General features: G+C 40.4%; 1 protein-coding gene across 5 annotated transcripts in view; it reads left to right on the top strand.

The window, feature by feature from the left end:
- PLD1 (phospholipase D1) overlaps positions 1–21,640 on the top strand; it is a 248,749-nt gene that overhangs the window by 4,227 nt on the left and 222,882 nt on the right. For 2 of the 5 annotated variants that reach the window (XM_071214612.1, XM_071214610.1), the window contains exon 2: positions 15,359–15,428. The exons of the other annotated variants lie outside the window; for them this stretch is intronic. The gene's annotated coding sequence lies outside the window, so the exon portion shown is untranslated. The remainder of the gene's footprint in view (positions 1–15,358; positions 15,429–21,640) is intronic. 5 annotated transcript variants of the gene reach the window in all.

Genomic DNA, 21,640 nt, shown 5'->3' with positions numbered 1-21,640 from the left:
TTATAAACTTTGATGCAATTTAACATGGCCTGTATAAATCATAGTAAGAGTATGTGGAACACTTCCATCTCCCACAAAATGCCCCCTCTTTCATCTATTCTATTCCTCCTTCCCCCTCCCCTGGGGACCATGGCAACAATCAGGCTTCACTCCCTGAAGGAAAAAATGCATAGTTACTTGCAACAACCCTGAGGTCTTGACACACTGGTCTGCCCTCCCCACTTAGGCACTGCCCGTGCTCTCAAGATACTCCTGTCCCTCTATTTGAGAACATAGTGGACCTGCCCAGGATGAGGGTCCACCATCTGGCTGCTCTTTATGTGGGTCTCCACCCACGGATATAACACACTATGGCAAGATGAACACATACACCCTAGAAGCCTACCCCATGTGCATCCTATCCCAAATGCCCCCCACATCCAGCACCCCATTCCAGCAACCCTCACTTGCCATATTGCCAAAAGAGCATTCCAAACATTGTGTTCCCACCAATCCCCAGTGTTCCCTGCTTCTTCCCCAACCCTCCCTCCATTGCCATAGACACCCCAAGCCACCCTCTCCATCCCTCCCCCGACAAACCAGTACTACCTAACTTAAAAGTATCACTGCACCACTGTCATGTCCCTCCACTGTAGAACTAAACACTTCCCCCTTATCACAGGTTTTGCCCATATGGGCATTGACTGGCAACCTTCTTCCCCCTCTCTATTTCCTGTAAACCTATCTTCCAGACTCTAGCTCTGAGTCTGCTCAATTTGCTTAATTTGTACCTGAGGTCATGTAATATTTGTCCTTCAGTGCCTGGCTTGCTTCATTCAACATAAGGTCCACAAGATTAATCCATGTTATTCTGTGTGTTAATACTGTATTCCTTCTTAAAGCTGAATAATATTCCATTGTATGTATATACCAGTTTATCCATTCATCTGTTGAAGGGCATTTGGGTTGATTTCAAGTTTTGGCAATAGTAGATAATGCCACTGTGAACATTGGTGTGCATATATCTGTTCATGTGCTTTCAATTCTTCTGGGTATATACCCGTAAGTGGAATTGCTGGATCATATGGCAGTTCTATAGTTAGTTTTCTGAGGAACTGCCAAACTGTCCTCCACAGTAGCTGGACCATTCACAGTGGATGAGGGTTCCCATTCCTCCACATCCTTTCCAACACTTGTTGTCCTTTGTTTTTTTAATGGCCACCAGTCTAATGGGTATAAGATGATATCTCATTGTAGTTTTGATTTGCGTTTCCCTAATAGCTAGTGATGTTGAGCATCTTTTCATGTGCTTTTTCACCATTTGTATTTCTTCTTTGGAGAAGTGTCTATTTAAATCACTTGTCCGTTTTTAAAATGGGTTGTTTGTCTTTTTATTTATGAAGTGTAGGATTTCTTTATATATGCTGGATATTGGGCCCCTTTCAGATATATGATTACCAAATATTTTCTTCCTTTGAGTAGGCTGCCTTTTCACTTTCTTGACATACTCCTTTGAGGTGAAAAAGTTTTTAATTTTGAGGAGCTCCCATTTATCTATTTTTTCATTTGTTGCTCATGCTTCAGATGTAAAGTTAATGAAACGATCTCCTACTAGAAGGTCCTATAGATGCTTCCCTATATTATCTTACAAGGTCTTTATGGTCTTGGCTTTTATCTTGAGTTAATTTTTGTATAAGGTGTGAGATGGTGTTCCTCTCTTATTCTTTTGGGTATGGATATCCAGTTCTCCAAGTACCATTTGTTGAATTGGCCATTCTCTCCCAGTTGAATGGACTTGGTGACCTTGTCGAATATTAGTTGACTGTTTATGTGAGGCTCTATATCAGAACTCTCAATATATGGCTCCATTAGTCAGTATGTCTATCCTTGTGTCAATACCATGCAGTTTTTACCACTGTAGCTTTGTAGTATGTTTTAAAGTCAGGTAGTGTGATTCCTCCAATTTAATTTTTCTTTTCCAATATGTTTTTGGCTATTCTAGGCCTCTTGCACTTCCAAAAAAATTTCATAGTTTTTCCAATTCAGTAAAAAATGCTGTGTTGATTTTTTATTGGGATTGCATTAAATCCATAGATCAGTTTGGGTAGGATAGACATCTTAATGATGTTTAGTCTTCCTATCCACAAACAGGGAATATTCTTCCATTTATTTAAGTCTTCTTTGATTTCTTATAACAGTGTTGTGTAGTTCTCTGCATATAAGTCATTTACATCTTTAGTTGAGTTTATTCCTGGGTATTTTATTCTTTTAGTTGCTACTGTAAATGGGATTTTTTTCTTGATTTCCTCCTCAGATTGCTCATTATTGGTGTACAGAAATGCTACTGATTTTTGCATGTTGATCTTATAGGCTGCGACTTTACTAAACTCATTTATAAGCTCTAGAAGCTTTGTTGTAGATTTCTCAGGGCTTTCTATGTATAGGATCATATCGTCTGCAATTAGTGTAATTTTTACTTCTTCCTTTCCAATTTGGATGCCTTTTATATCTTTTTATTGCCTAAGTGCTCAAGCAAGTACTTCTAACACTATGTTAAATAGAAGTGGTAAAAGTGGCCATCCTTGTCTTGTTCCCGCTTAGAGGGAAAGCTTTTTATGATTTCACCATTGAATAAGATATTAGCTGTGGGTTTTTCATATATACCCTTTGTCTTGTTGAGGAAGTTTCCTTCTATTCCTATCTTTTGTAGTGTTTTTAAATCAGGAATGGTTGTTGATTTTGTCTAATGCTTTTTCTGCATCTGTAGAGATGATGATGTGGTTTTTTTCTTTCAGTCTGTTTATGTGGTATATTATATTGATTGATTTTCTTATGTCGAACCATCCTTGCCTACCAGGGGTGACACCCACTTGGTCATGGTGTATAATTCATTTGATATATTGTTGAATACGGTTAGCAAGTATTTTGTTGAGGATTTTAGCATCTGGGTTCATTAGAGAGATTTGTCTGTAGTTTTCCTTTCTTGTGGTGTTTTGTTTGGCTTTGGTATTAGGGTGATGTTGGCATCATAGAATGAGTTAGGCATTGTTCTCTCTATTTCTGTTTTTTGGAAGAGTTTATGCAGGATTGGTGTTAGTTCTTTCCGGAATGTTTGGTAGAATTCACCTGTGAATCTGTCTAGTCTTGGGCTCTTAGTTGGGAGGCTTTTGATGACTAATTCTACTCTTTACTTGTGACTGGTCTGTTGAGTTCATCAATTTCTCCTTTTTTTAAAAAAAAAAAGATTTATTTATTTATTTTTATTTCTCTCCCCTCTGCCCTCCCACCCCAGTTGTCTGTTCTCTGTGTCTATTTGCTGCATGTTCTTCTTTGTCTGCTTCTGTTGTTGTCAGCGGCACGGGAATCTGTGTCTCTTTTCTCTGTTGCGTCATATTGTTGTGTCAGCTCTCCGTGTGGGTGGCTCCATTCTTAGATAGGCTGCATTTTCTTTCATACTGGGCAGCTCTCCTTATGGGGCACACTCCTTGCGTGTGGGGCTCCCCTTCGCGGGGACACCCCTGCGTGGCATGGTACTCCTTGCGCGCATCAGCACTGCACATGGGCCAGCTCCACACGGGTCAAGGAGGCCTGGGATTTGAACCACGGACCTCCCATGTGGTAGATGGACGCCCTAACCACTGGGCCAGGTCCGTTTCCCTGCCTTGTATATTTTGATGTGCCCTGGTTAGGTGCATATATGTTTATGATTGTTGGTAGGTTACCCCTTTTATTAATGTATAGTGTCCTTCTTAGTCTGTTACAATAGTTTTGCATTTAAAGTCTATTTTGTCTGATATTATTATAGCTACTCCTGCCCTATTTTGGTTTTTATTTACTTGTCAAATTGTTGTCCAACCATTCACTTTGAGCCTCCTTCCTTCCCTGGGTTGAAGGTGGGTTTCTTGTAGACAGCATATAGATGGGCCATATTTCCTTATTCATTCTGCCCATCTGTGTCTCTTGACTGGCAGAGTTTAATCCAGTAACATTTAATGTTATTACTGTCAAGGAAGTACTTATGTTAGCCATATTTTCTTAAGTTTATGTATGCCATATATTTTTTCCTCTTTTTATTTTTTATCTTGTTCTTACACTATCCTCCAATTCTCTCCTATTTTTTCCTTTCCACCTGCAGATCTCCCTTTAGTATTTCTTGAAGTTCAGGTTTCTTATTGACATATTCTTGTACTTTCTCATTTATTTTGAGCGCTCCCTCATTTTTTCCCCTAAAGATTTAATTTATTTATTTCTTCCCCCCACTCCCTCTGTTGTCTGCTCTATGTGTCCATTCACTGTGTGTTCTTCTGTGTCTGCTTGCATTCTCATTAGGTGGCTCTGGGAGCTGATCCTGGGACCTTCCAGAGTGGGAGAGAGGCAATTACTCTCTTGCCTCTCTAGGCATTCTGCTACATCTTCTTATTTTTCTCCTCTGTGTCTCTTTTTGCATCATATTGCTGTGCCAGCTCTCAGCATTGGCTGGCACTCCTGTGCGGGTCGGCTTTCCCATGCTGGACAGCATCCCCATGCAGGGTGGCACTCCTGCATGGGGTGGTATTCCTGGGTGGGCTGGAACTCTGCATGGGCCAGCTTGCCTTGTAGGCCAGCTTGCCCTCACCAGGAGGCCCTGGTCATCCAACCCTGGACCTTCTATATGTTAGACAGGAGCCCAATTGGTTGAGCCGCATCCATTTCCCGTTTCCCTCATATTTGAATCCTACCTTTACTGGATAGAGAATTCTTGGCTGGAAGTTTTTTTTTCTTTTAGTACCTTCCCTATATTATACCTCTGCCTTCTTGCCTCCATGATTTCAGATGAGAAATCAGCACCTAATCTTATCAAGCTTCTCTTGTATGTGATGGTTCTCTTTCCTCTTGCCGCTTTCAGTATACCCTCTTACAATTTGACAAGTATGTTCTTGGAGTAGGCCTGTTAGGATTTATACTCTTTGGGGTATGCTGTGCTTCCTGGACATGTACATCCAACTCTCTCAATAGGGTTGGGATGTTTTCAGCCATTATTTTCTCCAACACTTCTTTTGTCCCCTTCCCTTCTCTTCTCACTCTGGGATACCTATGTTTGTGTGTTTTGTATTGTCATTCAAATCCCTAAGTCCCTGCTGGATTTTTTCTTTTTATCTATCTGTTCTACTATCTGTTTTATTTCAGATGTACTGTCTTCCACATTGCTGATTCTTTCCTCTGCCTGTTCAAATATGCTGTTGTGTGCTTCCAGTGTATTTTTGATTTCTTGGATTGTGCCATTCATTACCATAATATCCATTATCTTTCTATGTATGTTTACAGTTTCTTCAGTTTGTTCTCCCAGTGTCTTAAAATCCTTAATCTCTTCCTTTACTTCATTAAATTGATTAATGATATTTGTTTGGAGAGCTCTGATTAGTTGTTCCATGTTCTGCATCTCCTCTTGGTTTTTAGTTTTTTCATTGTACTGGGCCATGTCTTTCTGTTTCTAAATATGGCTTGTAATTTTTTGTTGGTGTCTAGGCATCTTTTTATCTTCTTGGGTTCATTCAGTTGATTAGCTTCTCTCTCTAGTCTATGGTTTTATTTTGTTGTTGTTGTTGCCTGTGTGGTAATATTTCACTTTGACACTTCATTCCTGTTATTCTATTTCCTTGTTGTTGTCTGTGTTCCTTTGAAAGAAAAAAAAATTAGGACCAGAGAAAAGGAAAGAGATAAGAAGAGAAAACGAATAGTAGTAATAATAATAGTAAAAAGTAGGGAAGGGGATGTGGCTCAAGTGATTGGACTTCCAACTACCATATGGGAAGACCCAGGTGTGATCCCTGAGGCCTCCTGGTAAAGGTGAGCCTGTGTGATAAACCAGGCCTGCACAGCGAATGATGCGGCAAGATGATGATGCAACAAAAGAGAGACAAGGGAAAGGCAAGGAGAGATGCAACTGAAATCAGGAACTGAGGTGGCACAAGTGACAAGGAACCTCCCTCCCATATCAGAGGTCCTTGGGATTGAATCCCAGGGAAGCCTAGAGGAGAAAACGAGAAGAGAAGACAAAAAGAAATAGACACAGAAGATCACACAGTGAATGGACACAGGCAGCAAAACAGCGGGGGGAGGGGGGAAAGGGGGAGAGGAAGAAAAAAGTAGTAAAAGGAGAAAAACTGTACAAGACCTAGGAAATTGAATAATTAGCATGGGGAAGAAGCACAGAGGAATAAGATTAGCGAAGTGGAATAGAAACCATAAAACAAGAAACAGTAGAGAAAAATATAAAGAATGAATTAAAAGGCTGGAATGGTGAGCAAAGGTGAAAAGAAAAGAGAAAATAGAGAAAGAAAAAAGTAAAAAAAGGATTAAAGAAAAAAAAAAGAAATTATAGGAGAAATAAAAACAAGAAAAATTGGAGACCAAATAAAAGAGGTGGAGTGAAAGAACCACAGCAGAAAACAAGAGATATAAAGATGAACAAGAGAAAAGAAACAGTGTAGGTAGAGTAAATCAGTAAACAAAAGAAAAAAAGAAAAAAAGGAAAAACAAGCAGAGAAATGAAGGGGATCACAACAAGCAAGAAACAAGACAGCAGCAACTCTTAAAAAAAGGAAACAGAAAAATGAAGATAAAAACAAAATAAACATGGAAAAACAGCCTTCTCTCTTATTACCTAAAGATATTTTCAGGATGATGATTCTCATCAGTCACTCACCCTGCAGCCTGCCCTCTGCAGGTTTTGAACTAGGTTTTAGTGAGTAAAGAAAGAGAAATTTTTAAAAAGGGAACTTATTTTTTTCTTAAATAAGAGATCCAAGAAAAGCTAATACATTGAGAATGTCTATGTGTTCCCTATCTAAAGTCTCAGCTAGATGCCCAGTAATCTGGTGGATCACTTCTCAATGTAGAGCCAGGAATCAAACCAGGGACCTTCTCTATGCTAGGCAGGAATTCTTCCACTGAACTATTTTGCCTCCTTAGGCTGATGCGCCTTTCAGAAGGCCATCTACCCCTTTTCCCTCAGGCAGGTTAGATTCCCTGCAGTTCATGGAGTCCTGCGGATCAGTGGCCCATCTGTCTCTGCCTCCTCTCTGATGTAATTCCTCTCTCTACCTAGGCGGCTGGGTGTGACTGCCTGCCTGAGGAGATCCCCTTCCCCTCTCCCTGTTGAGTCGGAGCCCCTTCTGACATTCAAGCTGGGCCCATCTGGCTAAACTCACTGCAAAGAAATCACTCTCCATGCTCCCAGGCCCCTCTTCCTCGCAGGGAATCTGCTACCACACTCCCATTTGGAGCAGGGGGTCAGGAGCTCCACCTAGTCTACCCTCCATGGGGCCAGGTATATGTGCCACTTCCAGCCCTGAGGCAAGCAACCCACAACTTCCCCCTGGCTTCCCATCTCCTAGATGACTCAGAGCGCCTTCCCATGGACGTAGAGGTCTGCTCTACTCTCAGTGAGGTACAATTCGCCAGTTTTACCCTCGCTTAATATCTCGGGTTTGGGGGAGGGGAGTACTGCCCTGCAGCTGGAATGTTTAATTACTCATGATTACTTGTTTTGGCTTCTTCATCTCTTTGACCCTCACTCTTCTGGGATTTGTCAGGCAGTGTCCTGGTTTGCTGTACCCCAAAGCAGGTCCCCAAAGCAGCTCTGGCTTTTTCTCTATTGTTTCAGTAGGAGCTAAACCTTACCTGCCTAATCTGTTGGCCATCTTCCCACAATTCCTCTTACAGGGTTTTAATGATAGCATTTTAATGATAGGAAGCTTTTGTTTTCTCACTAAGCAAGGTAAGAGTTCTTTCTCATAGCTTTAGAGAAATGCACTTTTTTTTTTTAAAGATCTATTTTTATTTATTTCTCTCCCCTTCCCGCCTGCTGTCTGCTCTCTGTGTCCATTCGCTGTTGTGTTCTTCTGTGTACACTTGCATTCTTGTCATGCGGCACCAGGAAACTGTCCCTTTTTTTATTGTGTCATCTTGCTGCGTCAGCTCTCCGTGTGTGTGGCACCACTCCTGGGCGGGCTGCACTTTGTTCGCGCAGGGCGGCTCTCCTTGTGGGAGAACGTGGGGTTCCCCTACATGGGGGCACCCCTATGTGGCACAGCACTCCTTGCACATGGCAGCACTGCATGTGGGCCAGCTCACCACATGGGTCCAGAAGCCCAGGCTATTGAACCCTGGACCCTCCATATAGTAGGCAGATGCTCTGTCAGTTGAGCCACAACTGCTGCCAAGAAATGCACTTTTAAAGAGGAAAGGTAAAAGGCCATGCCCAAACTTTATGTAATAAGTTTTATCTCTATCAGGAAAGGTCTAATAAATTACTCTCTGAGGATAAACTTATAACTGTTTAAATGTGTATACAGTATAATGTTATTGTGAAGTTTAGCTGTCAAGGAGGAATAGATAAGGGAGGTATTGTTGGATAGTTTCCACTGAATATATAATAAATATAAAATGGTCAATTTTGTCTCCTTTGGCAATGCATAGCATCTATCTAAATTAAGCTTGAGTGCATGTTGTGGTACCTTTTTAGTAACTAAAAGCAGTTTTGATCAAGCTAGTTTCTGGGTATAGTAATTTCTTGTCCACTCCAGGTGTTTACTAAAGTTTGATCCTTTAAGATCAAGCACCTAAGTTATGGTCTTAAAACTTGCAATTAGACTGACTCATTTCAAGAGAGTAGAGGAAGTGAGTAAGGTCTGGTTTTATGTTTATAATCCTTTATGTCTCAGCACCACAAAACAAAATTTATTTTCCTGCTGGAGTATGGTTAAATGTTCTTGTAGGGTTAAAATGGGAAATGCATGATCTGAATTTCCTGTAAGTCTGTGACATTTTTATTAAGAAGGGAATCATACAAATCATTGTATCTTATGTCGTAATGGGAATGCATTCTGATGTGTTCATTTCCCTGAATTCAGTATAAAATCTGAATATCAGATATTTTAGTCCCTGATTATTAAACAACTGTTCCAGCCAACTCCTGATGGGCACAGGTTGGCGCCACTGCGAGACCAAAGAACGCACTTGGCACTGACTCCCCCATGAGCCTTATTGGGGCATAAGTAAAGGAGAGAGTCTCTGGTGGTGACAATCCAGAGAATGAAGGTAGTGCTCTGCAAAGAAGTGGGAAAAAAGGGGTAATATAAAAGGTCTCAGAACAAAGATATTCCATAGGGTATGAGAACAGAGTTTCTGCTAGAGTCACATGATGCACACAGATGGGGAGAAGCATGCTTTAAAAGTTCAGTACTCAGGACAGATAATCAAGGACTGGACATTCACAGTGTTTCCCAGCAGAGCAGAAGTTAACACTTTCACAAGCATTTGCAATGTTTTGTCAGTAAGGCTGAAGTTACATCTTTCTTTTCATATGATAGGTGGTCAAGCAGTTCACAGATCAGATTATTCTTAGAATTTCCTGGGAGAGAAGTCTAAGCATACTTTAGCTGTCTCAAGCTTACAGACAGTTATTTCTCAAGGCTTGCTGTGTAACTATTGAGAAATGAAATCCTGACTTAAAGGGGAAAGAATGGGAAGGATTGAGGGAAAAAATTACAAAGCCGTACATATACGCTACAACAATGTGTGTTATGTAAATGTTTCATAACATCACAGCGTTTTTTTTTCTTTCTGTTGTTAAACTTCCTTAATATTTTAGTAACAGAATAAAATGATTTGTTTATTTAATCAACACTTTGATGATGCTTACTTTGTGTCAGGAACACATCTTTTTTTCTTTTTCTTGTTAGAGAAATTGTGAATTTATAAACAGTCATGCATACCATGCAGGATTCCCATTCATCACACCACCATCACCTTGTGTTGTTGTGGAACACTTATTACAAATGATGACTGAACATTGTCAAATATTACTGCTGACTGTAGTTCATATCTTCTATTTGGTGTATTTTTCCTACAGACCACTCTATTATTAATGCCCTGTATTAGTATTGTGTATTTGCTAGAGTTCGTGAGTGGATGTTCTTGTATTTGTACTGTTAACCACAGTCCATCGTCCACCACAGGGTACTCTGTGTTATATGGTCCCATTCCTTGCACAGTCCATCCAAAGTGTACACTCAGTGGCTCTCAGTTTTATCACAGAGTTGTACTGTCATCACCTTGGTCAATTTTAGAACATTTTCATTACTCCAAAAGGAAAAATCCCATACCCTTTTATTTCCCCCATTGTTGACCCTTAGAATTGATACGGTGCCTTCTTTGACATTGCTGTAAAAATATTACAATATTACTGTTAACTAAGTCCATCAATGACTTTTTTTTGGTATTTTTTTCCATATACCACCCTATTCTTAACCCCTCGTAATAGAACATTTTTGTATTTGTACTATTAATCACAGTCTTCATCCACCACTGAAATCACTGTGTTACATAGTCCTGAGACCTAGATTATCCTCTGGCTTCAATTCATTTGACATTTACATCCTTTCAGCCACAATCACATTTATAAATCAACAGTGTTAGTTATACTCACTATAATGTATTACCATCAACTCCATCCATTTCAACACATTTATAGTCAACCTTATTGGAAATTCTACTGTGGAGCAGGTTTGGCTCAGTAGTTGAGCACCTTCTTTGCATGTATGAGGTCCCCGAGTTCACACCCTGGTACCACCTTAGGGGGAAAAAAAAGAGCACAGAAATTCTACGTATATTCAGCATCAGCTCCCCCTTATCAACCTTCATTCTTTATCCTAGTAACCTCTATTCTAGAGTTTAACTTCATGAGTTTACTTATCTTATTTAATTCATATGCATGAGACCATACAATATGTGTCCTTTTGTATCTGGCTTGTTTCACTCCACATCATGTCCTCAAGGTTCATCGATGTTGTTATAGGCATCCTGACTTCATTTCTTCTTACAGCTGAATAGTATTCCACTGTATGTGTATTCTGCATTTGTTTATTCATTCGTCAGTTGACGGACACTTGGGTTTTTTCTGTTTTTTTTAGCAATTGTGAACAATGCTGCTTTGAACATTGGTGTGCAAATATGTGTTCGTGTCCCTGCTTTCAGTTCTTCTGAATATAGTCCTACTAGTGGGATTGCTGGATCATACAGCAGATCTATATTTAGACCATCAAACTGTCGTCCACAGAGATTGCACCATTCTACATTTCCATCAACAGTGAAGGAGTGTTCCTATTTCTCCACATCCTTTCCGGCACTTGTAGTTTTCTGTTTTGATTTTATTTTATTTTTTAAATAATGGTCATTCTGCAAGGCATGAAATGATATCCCTTTTTAGTTTTTTGTTCTGCATTTCCCTTATAGACAGTGATGTTGAACATCTTCTTGTGTTCTTTTGGCCGTTTGTATTTCCTCTTTGGAAAAATGTCTGTTCAAATCTTTTGACCATTTTGTAACTGGGTTGCTTATCTTTTTATTGTTGAGTTGTATGATTTCTTCATATAACATGGAAATCAAACCATTTTTGGTTATGTGGTTTCCAAATATTTTCTCCCATTGAATAGGCTGCCTTTTCACCTTCTTATCAAAGTCCTTTGCCCTCCTCCAAAAATGACGCGTTCTCAGGTTTTTATCTTGCTGGTCTTGTCCTTCTTCTGAGGCCTAAATAATTTAGCATAATTTCAGTCATAGTGCAACTCAGTTAGTTCAACTCCCTCAATTCTCAGAAGAGGAAAACTAAGGTGGAATGTGATTAAGTCCAGGGGTGGGGTGGTTTGGGCAATGTCCTAGACACCCCCTGCTGGGTCAGGTATTAACTCTTCACTGTGAGAAGCTTGGGATGGGGAGCATGGGAGTATCGGAGAGACCAAGTTGGGTATTTGAGTGTGGGGGTAGGATATTTGCCAATTGAGTGGGAAGTGTCTCAATATTTTAATAATCAATATGGCCAAGCCCTCTCCACCTGGCTACATAAAGGTACAGGTTATATCAGTGGCAGCCAGAGCAGAAGCTAGTGGCTGACTCTGGCCCACGGGAGGACCTGCTGCACAGGACTCCCAAATCCCAGATTCCTTCCCGAGTTGCTACTAATACCTGTGACCTTGGCCTCCCCTTTGCCTGAGGGGACTATTTTAGTATGCACTCAATCAATTTTTAGCCTTTTGGATCTAGTGTTGGGAACCTTTTGAAAGCCTCAAATGCACAAAAGAAAATCAGCCAAGAACAACACAGAAATAAAAATAACTTTGTTTAGTTGGTTCTTTTGTTGAAAGAGAAGGAGACTTCTAGGGGCATAAATTTATACTTTATATGAACAAGAGGAAAATAAGGCTCATTATGTAATGAAGTTTTCCAAAGTAGGCTTTGACAGGCAGTCCATTTAGATGAGGGAGAATAAGAAATAAACGTGGGAAAAAGGAAAGTGGTGGAAAGGGAAGGAGAGCAACAGTGGAGAAGGTGGAAGAGGATCGCAGAAGTCAAAGACGGGGTGCTGAGACATTCCTGAGTTCTTAATAAAAAGCCTTGAGTTTCACAGTGTTACCTCTTACCAATGACTTTTGACATGTCAAAAGCAGTTGAAAATGATCCTTCCCTCAATTTATCCTGAAGCCATTTTAATGTTGCTAAAACCATTGCTAATTGCCAAAGCGTGGGGACTATAAGATGCAGGGAACTCATAGCCCCTGCTTGGGGTCATCATAATAGTCTAGTCTGTTTTTGTTTATATTGCTTTTTATACTGGGTAAGTTTTATATATAGCACATTAATAAAGTCACTGAATTTTCAATTATATTATTTATTTTTCTGTCTTTCTTATGAGAGGGTAAGGCCCTGCAGCTCACAGATTGTGTTTTTGTCATTTTTGTGTCTCCAGGGACCATTGTAGTTTTCAGATGTGAGCTGAATGAAAGGGTGCATTTAGGATGAAGAAAGATGGTGTGATTTATTTTATTCAAAATATATCAGATATTTTCAGAAAAGAAGTTTGTATTGTTATTGTTTTATTTATTTGCTGCACTGTGTCATTTAAATATTCTTAAAAATAAATTTGTAGTTGTGGTGTGGACAATCTGTGGCACTTTGAATTAGCTGCTGTGCTCAGATCATTGGCCTTGATCTGGGCTGTTTTCCACTCATGTGCTGAGGAAGAGCCCTTTAAAATAAAGAGGTTGAACAGCTAGGGTATGGGTTCTGTGACTTGGAGCAGAAGAACAATTCCAGATGTTTGGAGCAGTGGTGTTGTGAAGATGCAGAATCAAGAGAGTGAAATTGGATAAAAGGGAGCTAAAAGGAGAAAAAAATGAAGATAAGATTTTGCTTATTGTTATTTAAATCTCAGCATTGTCCCACTTTGGAATAAAAATGTGTAAGCTAGCAGAGGGGTGCATGATTTGGGGAGGAAAGTATATTTTGAGTTGTATCAGTTGTAGTGTCAAGAAGTTTTTTTTTTTTTAAGGGAAAAAATCCAGGCCGAATCCTACTATCCTAAAGAGGAAAAAAAACAGTTGTTAGGATATTGTAGTTGGTAACTATTTCAGAGCTAGGAATGTGGAGCAAAGACTCTAACCCTAACCCTTGCCACAACCCCAAATCTGCCACTGTCCTGGCTAGATATGAAGGGAGAAGTCAAAGTGACTGAGTGAACCGGGTTGTGAGGGCTTTGCTGGGAGGAGAAGGGCCTGGGCCTAGCCACCAGGGAGCTTGGATGTGGATCCTGAGGGCTCTAGCACTGTGTGGCCTGAGACAAGTATCTGTCTATGCCTCGGTTTTTTCCATCTGTGGAAAGAATGCCTGTCTCACAAGGTTGTGGTGAGAACTAAAGGCAGCAAGGCTTGTGAAGTGCTTGGCATAGAGCCTGGTGCACAGATTAGGCACAGTAAGTGCTAAGTTCCCCTCCTCATGCACCCTTCTTCCCTCCCCACCCCAGATCCAGGAGGAGCAACACCTGTAAATCACCAAATTGGAATTAGTACTAGACTTTGAGATGCAGCCTAATGAAAATATGGAGGGGGTAGAAATTAATTTTGCCCAGGAGACATTCTTGATGAGAATAGGGTTCCATGAGACCCCAGTGGTGAGACATGGAACAAAGACATCTGGCAACAGAGCTGGTTAAAACCGCAGAGGGTGAACTTCATGCCTTTGATAATTATAATTTTAGAGGATGTGTTTTTGACCTTAGCCAGTGAATTTAATTGTGTTTGTAGCCTAGCATCTAATAGCATGATTCATTGTTTTTTTATAAATGAGTGTATGCACAGAGGTGTATTTCTAAAACCTTTAAAGCAGTAGGGTTGTACGTATTCTCCATTTAAGAGTGAGCTAGCGCATGCTGTGTCATACAGGCACCCCTCCCATCGTATTCTTTAGCTTCACATTAGGAGTGAGTCAGGCTCCACTGGCACCATCAGCTTTGCAGGGCTGTGGTGAACCTCCACGCGCATCATGGTCATAATGATTCGTGAACAGTGTAGACAGTTCCTCGATATTCTAGCCCAGCAGTCTTCAAGTTCTTCAGAATAATATTATGGTTACTCTTCTCCAATCCTATCCTCAACCCTTGCTGAGTGAGGGCTTCTGTAAAATCCCAGTCTGAACAACACCTAAAAGCAGAGCTGTTCTGGACAGTTCCTGGGTGGAGGACAGTGGTTTGCTCTTTGGCTCCCATCTCCCTTCCCTAGTCCACGTCCTGGCAGCAGCTGCCTCTTAGCTGCTAGAACCTTAGCCCCCTAGAAGCAGATGGGAAGACTGCTATACCCATATTATAGGGAAGAGAAAATTAAGATCCAGTAGGGGGAAAGGAAAGGGATGTGCTAGAACTGGCTTATACTGAGAGCTGATTTAAAAATTTTCAGTTTGTGAGACGGTTGCTAAATGTGCAGTTATTAAAAATTAAATTATCTAAAGTTAAAATTCTCAGCTTACATTAGGTAAATTACATTGAAAACAAAGGTAATGAATACAAAACCTATCACTTCCTAATTATTTTGCTACATTTGCTATTACCTATGTTCTTGAAGTTATTTACATCTATTATATCTGTATGGTAGAAATAACTATACCTAATAATGCATATCTCTTCCCAACTATACATTCAGTGATGTCATGTTTGAGTCCATGGCGGGAATATTTACACCATGGAAACTGGCAAACACTACAGTTAGGTCTTCTTCCCCATTCCTGGCTGGTTGTTAAACATTTGCCAACATGCCACTGACTTTTGCTTATGTGGGAAATCAGAGCTTTTCTATTCTCTCCATCTTTCTTTTTGAGATGATTGGAAATTGCCCAATTCTTTTCCTTCAACTGCTACAGGGGTTCTGAATTTGGGGGTAGAGTTGGGGAAAATAAATACACTGGTTATATAATGTTCTTATCTTTCTTTTCTTTTTAGCTGGCTAGTAGGTTCCAAATATTTAAGCTCTCAACTGCATACAATTTAACACTTGATTTTGTTCTTTTGTAGAGATAGGATTCTTCTATTTGTCCCCCTGCGAAGATCCTGTCCAGCTTCACCCAATCATGATAGCTCTCAGGTATGGAGGAACAGAATGACTGGGAACTTACTAAAATATAGAATCCCAGTTTCCACCACAAACCTTATAAAATGGGATTCTCCGGGTGGAGTGGGGGACTCAAAATTGTCTTTTCTAAGTTTCCCTGGGATTCTGATGGTCACCCAGGTGGGCTCCTGTGGGCTCCTGCTGCCCAGTCCTGGCGGCCTGTGGACCTCACACAGTGGCAGGTCTGTCGGGTTGCAGGACCCGGCCCACATTGCATGAAGGCCTTGAATTTTATATTTCGCCTCCACTTCTGGCCATGTGAAACTTGGTATCTGGAGGCCTGCTCTGTGCCCCACCAACCTGTCATTCATACCAGGTCCTGACTCCCTGTGCTCAGTTCCTCTGGGCCCTAGATCCCACCCAGGGAGACAGCTGTGTGTGGTGGAGGGCGACTGGAAGGGCAGTCACTAGGCTGGGCTTGATTTCCATTTCAGCCTCTGGGGCCTTGCTACAAGTCAGTTTTTATGACTGCTAGAGTTCTGTTTCTGGAACACACCAAGCTAGATTCCATCTTAGGGCTTTGCCCTCTGCCTGGAAGACCCTCCTCTCAGCTCTTTGCTTGGACTTGCTTCTTTTTGTCATTTGGGCCATAAGGGCAAATGTTAGCTCTTAGGAGAGGCTTTCCCTGACCATCAAAAGCTGACCGCGTTGCTTTCCCTGCTAGAGGGATGCCCTGGTAGCCCTTTCCCTCATAGTTTAGCTGTGTCTTGGCACTTCTTCTTCAAGCCTTGTTTCTTGTTTACTGGGATTCCTATATTGTTTATTGGGATTAATGTATTCCTACATATTGGGATTCCTCTGGTAGGGTCTTGCTTGACATGTTGTAGCTGCCCACTAATTAATTGTTAAATGAATGCCTCTCCAAATTGCTACATAAATAGGCATGTTAGTATGAACCCTGGGTTCCCAAGCAATTCATCTGTTTTCCTAATCCTTCTTTTTGACCTCACAGATGTTACCTTGTTCATTACAGTGATTTATTGCTAAGATATTACTGCAATTTGGAACACAAGATGCTCTCAACTGATAGGATATAAATCTGTAGATTTTTTGTGATTACTACCTTCCTTTTCAGGGAGTTTGCAAAAGGACTTGATTCAGTTGCACTTATTTGTCCTTTGGGTAAATAATCTGTGATAGCATGGATTAATGAAACATGAAAGCAATATAAAATAAATGGGAAATTTCTGTTTACCCTTTTGTTGGGTTCTACTAGGGGTGATTTGTTTGTTTGTTTTGTGGATGGGTGATAGTGGTGGTGATCCCCAGGAGGCTGAAAATGCGGGCCGGGCATGTTTGTCCTGTCTGATACCAGAAGACATAGGGTAGGTTTGATTAATGGTGAAGTAGCTTTTGCAAATATGCTCCCAGGAAGGTCAATGTATTAGTCAGCCAAAGGGGTGCTGATGCAAAATACCAGAAACTGGTTGGTTTTTATAAAGGGTATTTATTTGGGTAGGAGCTTACAGATACCAGGCCATAAAGCATAAGTTACTTTCCTCACCAAAAGTCTATTTTCATGTGTTGGAGCAAGGTGTCTGCTGATGTCTGTGACAGTTCAGGCTTCCTGGGTTCCTCCCTTCTAGGATCTTGGTTTTCTCTGGGTTCAGTATTCCTCTCTTCCCAGGGCTTGCTTCTTTCTGGGTTCAGGGTTCCCCTCTTCTCAGAGCTTGCTTCCCTTTCTCTTTCCTCTGTGAGCTTACTTCCCGGGGCTACAGTTTTAGGCTTCATCATCAAACTCCAACATCAAAACTCTAACATTAAGAACCCTCTGTCCTTTACCATGCCTTTTATCTGTGAGTCCCCACCCCTTGGTGGACCCAATGCCCTAATGATATGGCCCAATTAAAGCCCTAATCATAACTTAATCATGCTCACGTACAGACCAGATTACAAACATAATCCAATATCTAGTTTTGGAATTCATAACTATATCAAACTGCTACAGTCAGTAAAGTTGGCAGTGAGAGCCTTCACCCTGTATTTGCAACAGTCCCTGCTCTTGCTGGTGTTAGAGAATTTATCAAGCACAGAGACTTTGTGCCGACAGAGCTCAGCACATGCTAGTTTATCTGAGATGTGATTCTGCCTATATAGAGATTAGCGAATAATGCAGTGGTCCTCAGCAGGACTGGATCTTTCAGCAGAATCCTGCCAGGCCACCGGGAATGGGCTGGCATTTTGTAACATTACCATGCTTCCGTTTTCCCTGATTGTGAGTTTCAAACTGCAGTGTGTTTTGGGCACTGGCTGAGTGTGGGCCAGGGGGCCAGGTCCAGGAATGTAGAGCAGAGCCCTGGAGTATCTAAATTTCACATTCAAGAAATGCATCCATTTAAAAAAAACATAGTTTTAGGTATTTGCCTTTTTAAAAATAAACATTTTGTTCCAGATTTACTGAAAAATGTAACAGTAGTACAGTGAGTTTCCATGTAGTACATGGTTTCCCCTAATATTAACATCTCACGTTAGTATGGTACATTTCTTACAGTTAGTGAACCAATACTGATGCATTATTAATAACTAAAGGCTGTATTTTACTTAGATTTCATGAGTTTTCCCTAACATGCTTTTTCTCTCCCAGGATCCTGTCCAGGATACCACATTACAGTCAATAGACATATTTTCCCAGGCTCCTCTTGGCTGGGGGTTTCTCACACTTTCCTGGGTTTTGATGGCCTTGACAGTTTTGAGGAGTGCTGATCAGGTATTTTGTAGAATACCCCTCATTTTGGATGTTTTTCTCATAATTAATCTGAGATTATGAGTTTTTGGTAGGAAGGCCAGAGAGGTAAAGTGCTATTCTCTTTACATCACAGCAAAGGTACATACAACAACATGACTTATCCCTGTTGATATTGACCTTGATCACCTGCAGAGGGCATCAGGCTTCTCCACTGTAAAGTTACTCCTGCCCCCACCCTCTTCCCGTACTGTACTAATGGAAGAAAGACACTATGTGCAGCCCACACATACAGCGTGGGGAGTTAGGATCCGCCTAACTCCCCTCTCCTTGAGGGGAGTAGCTACATAAATTAGAAATTTTCTGCACAGGAGATTAATCTCTTCTCCCCTCTTTATTTATATCATTCTTTGGATTCATGGGTATTTATATTATACTTTGGGTAATAATTCCATACTAAATTGTTTGCATTTGGCTTCTTAAAGATTTTATTCGAACAAAGGATTCGCTGTTTAAAATGTTAGAAAATATTCTTCTATTCGTTTTTTACTTATCTGTTTTTTCTTTGAAAATATCTTGTTTATTTATTCCTTGGGGCAATCCAAAGTAAATGATCATTTAGGCTTTAATTATACTTTTCTTTCTTTGTTTCAGGGGTCAAATTCAAATTTTAAGTATTTAAGTTGTTTTTGGGAGTGGTGGAAATAAAAAGGCATTTCCCCCACTATTGCATACTGAGTTGTACTCAGTGCAAACTGGTAAGTACTCAGTACTTGTTAACTCACTGCTGAGATCACCTAAACCACATTTATAGTCATCTCTCTTCCCAGAAACCCTCAGGAAGTTTAACAACATACAGCAGTTTGGGAATAGTTTATGGCCCTTTTTTTTCTTACAGATTTTCTTTTAAGATAGAAACATTGAAAATGCTACTTAATTTACTCTTCTTATTCTTACTGTTGGAAGAATGGTATACTTGTTACAAGAACCTCAAAATCAGTCTTCCGTGCTTTCTGTTTTCTAAAACAAATCTTTGTACAATTTTTTCTTTACTAAATAATATGATAAAATTAGGTGTATATAAATATTTACCTCTAAGCATATAACATATCCTAATATGCTTATTCATCTGATTTACAGTAGGGGGAAAGCATCCTAAACATTTCATTCTCCTTATTTACAAAACATTTTATTATTAAATTTCTTTTGTTATTTCATTCATTAATTTTGTTCTAAAGTGGGTACTTTTATGCTTTCTTGTTACTGTATCAGTCTACAAACACAGAAACACTTCAGAGAGTGGTTTTAGTCCAGGCAGCACCCCACCCCCTTTTTCCCAAAAGTTGTGGGCAATTACACTCAGAGACCATAGGATGTGGCCAGGTGGACTAGAAATGCCCTGAATTGGTTAGTGGCTTGGAATGTGGTGGGTCACCCAAGCAGCCCAACTACTCTGATACCTGACTGGGGGCTTGGTCCTCCGATCAGAAGGTGAAACCCACCCCAGAAGCCGACTCCTTAAGTAGCTTCCCTAGGCTTGCAGCTCAGGAAAAAGGTTCATACTGCAACCGGGGAAGATCTCCTATGGTGGGGCCATGGTCAACTCCCAGGTGGATGCGTATATATACACGTATGTGCGGAACTGGACCCTGAGACCAGGCCCAGCAGACCTGAAGCAAAAGGAAAGACAACAGTGTCAACCTGGAACATGCTGTGAAGTCATTATTGTATTGCATGGTAATTAAGCACAGATTAAGCATAAAGGATAAGCACTTCACGTAATTGACTGTAATTGAAATTACACATCCAAAGCAAATATTTAATTGGTAGCTCTTTTTCTCTCATTCTCCTCTCAAATCGGTGTCCACGCTGACAGTCTCCTGACTCTACCCAGAATTGGTTTCTAGCAGCTCCTAGCAGCTTTTAGCAAACTAAAATAGAAGGTGTCACAACCCTGGGGCAGATGGTATGGTGACTATCCAACTGGGATCTTTAGGCCCTGAATGGACCACTGTGCTCCTCAACCACCCTGGAGCATCTTCTCCTTAGAGGGACCCCCTGGAGGATATTGTTTCCCAAGGCAGAGGTTTGGTTTTCTTTAAGATATAGTAGATCCATTGCTTAATGCTGCAAGAATGCGTTTAGTGGCGTGGATGTAGCTCAAGCAGTTGAGTGCCTGCTTCCCATGTAGAAGGCCTCAGTTCCTATCCCCTGGTAGCTCCTAAAAACAAAAAACCAACTCTCATTGGGGAGTGGATGCAGCTCAGTGGTTGAACACCTGCTTCCCATGTATGAGGTCCTGGGTTCAATCCCCAGTACCTCCTAAAAAAAGTTGTTTAGACTTTAGTAGAGAGTTTGTATATGCTTGTAGTTCACTGAGCACACCCTTTAGCCTTATATTGTATCCCACAGCATTTAATCAGTCTGTTTTGATGAGTTTGTCCAATGGCACTTTCCTGACATTGCTGATTGTAAAACAAAGGGACAATCTTACTTAAGTATGGGTTAGTGTTACCTGAATTCATTGGCCTAAGAACTTTTTCCTTCCCTTTAAGGTTTCTTTAGGTTTCACATTTCAAGGGTCATTAATACTTACCTTTATGTATCAGTTTACAAATGAGTCTTGAAAAAGTGGAAAGTATATCTGAAAATTATTTTCACATGATAACCATTGGAAGAATGGTATTTAAGGAATAATAAGCCTCTAAAAACTTCTGAAGACTGAAGCAATAAGAAAGAATATCCCCTCAAAGAAATGAGCTGACTTCAGACAGATTTAAAATAGAAGGCCTAAGATAAATAAGTGAGAAATTTGAAAACCTTAGTCATGTCAATACATGCAGGCATTTTCACACTATTAAGATATTTGCATATATTTTGGGCAAAAGCTATTCACTTAAAAATATACGTTAAAAAGAAAGATTCATAATATCATAATGTTTTTAAAAAGGCAACCTTCTGAGTTTGCCTCAAATTATTCTGTGAACATAGTTGGCTTTTTTATAGTGACTTATATGAGAAGCTTGAAGAAGAACATAAACTTAGAGACTGATTATAGTTCAGTCCCTGAAGGGGATCTCTGCTTTTTAGACAAAAAGGGCACCTCTAAGCAAGCCTTCTTGGCAACTCAGAGAACTAATTCATCCTTTCGAAGTCACAGATTGAAAATGACCTGAGTTGTTACTTGCACAATCTGTTAATAGTAGATAATTTAAGTGCATTTTCTATTCCACGATCAGCATTTATGTATATATTTAATTGGTCCATGTTCACTATTAGGAACTTTGGCCATGGTAGAAAGAATCCTGGTCTAGCAGTCAGGACCACCTGAGCTCTGGTTTTGGTTTTGCCACAAATTTGTTGTGACCCTGGGTAATTTATTTCAGGAAATTTCACCAGCATTCTGTGTGTCAGGCTCTTATCTCCTGAGCTGCAGATGAATCAGCCTTAGTCCTGGTCACGTAATCGGAGTTATATAGTGGTATGTATAGTAAGTGGCAAA

The sequence above is a fragment of the Dasypus novemcinctus genome, chromosome 4, assembly GCF_030445035.2.
Source record: "Dasypus novemcinctus isolate mDasNov1 chromosome 4, mDasNov1.1.hap2, whole genome shotgun sequence".
Taxonomy (NCBI): domain Eukaryota; kingdom Metazoa; phylum Chordata; class Mammalia; order Cingulata; family Dasypodidae; genus Dasypus; species Dasypus novemcinctus.
The sequence above is the reverse complement of the archived record's forward strand: the minus strand, read 5'-3'. Positions and strand labels throughout refer to the sequence as shown.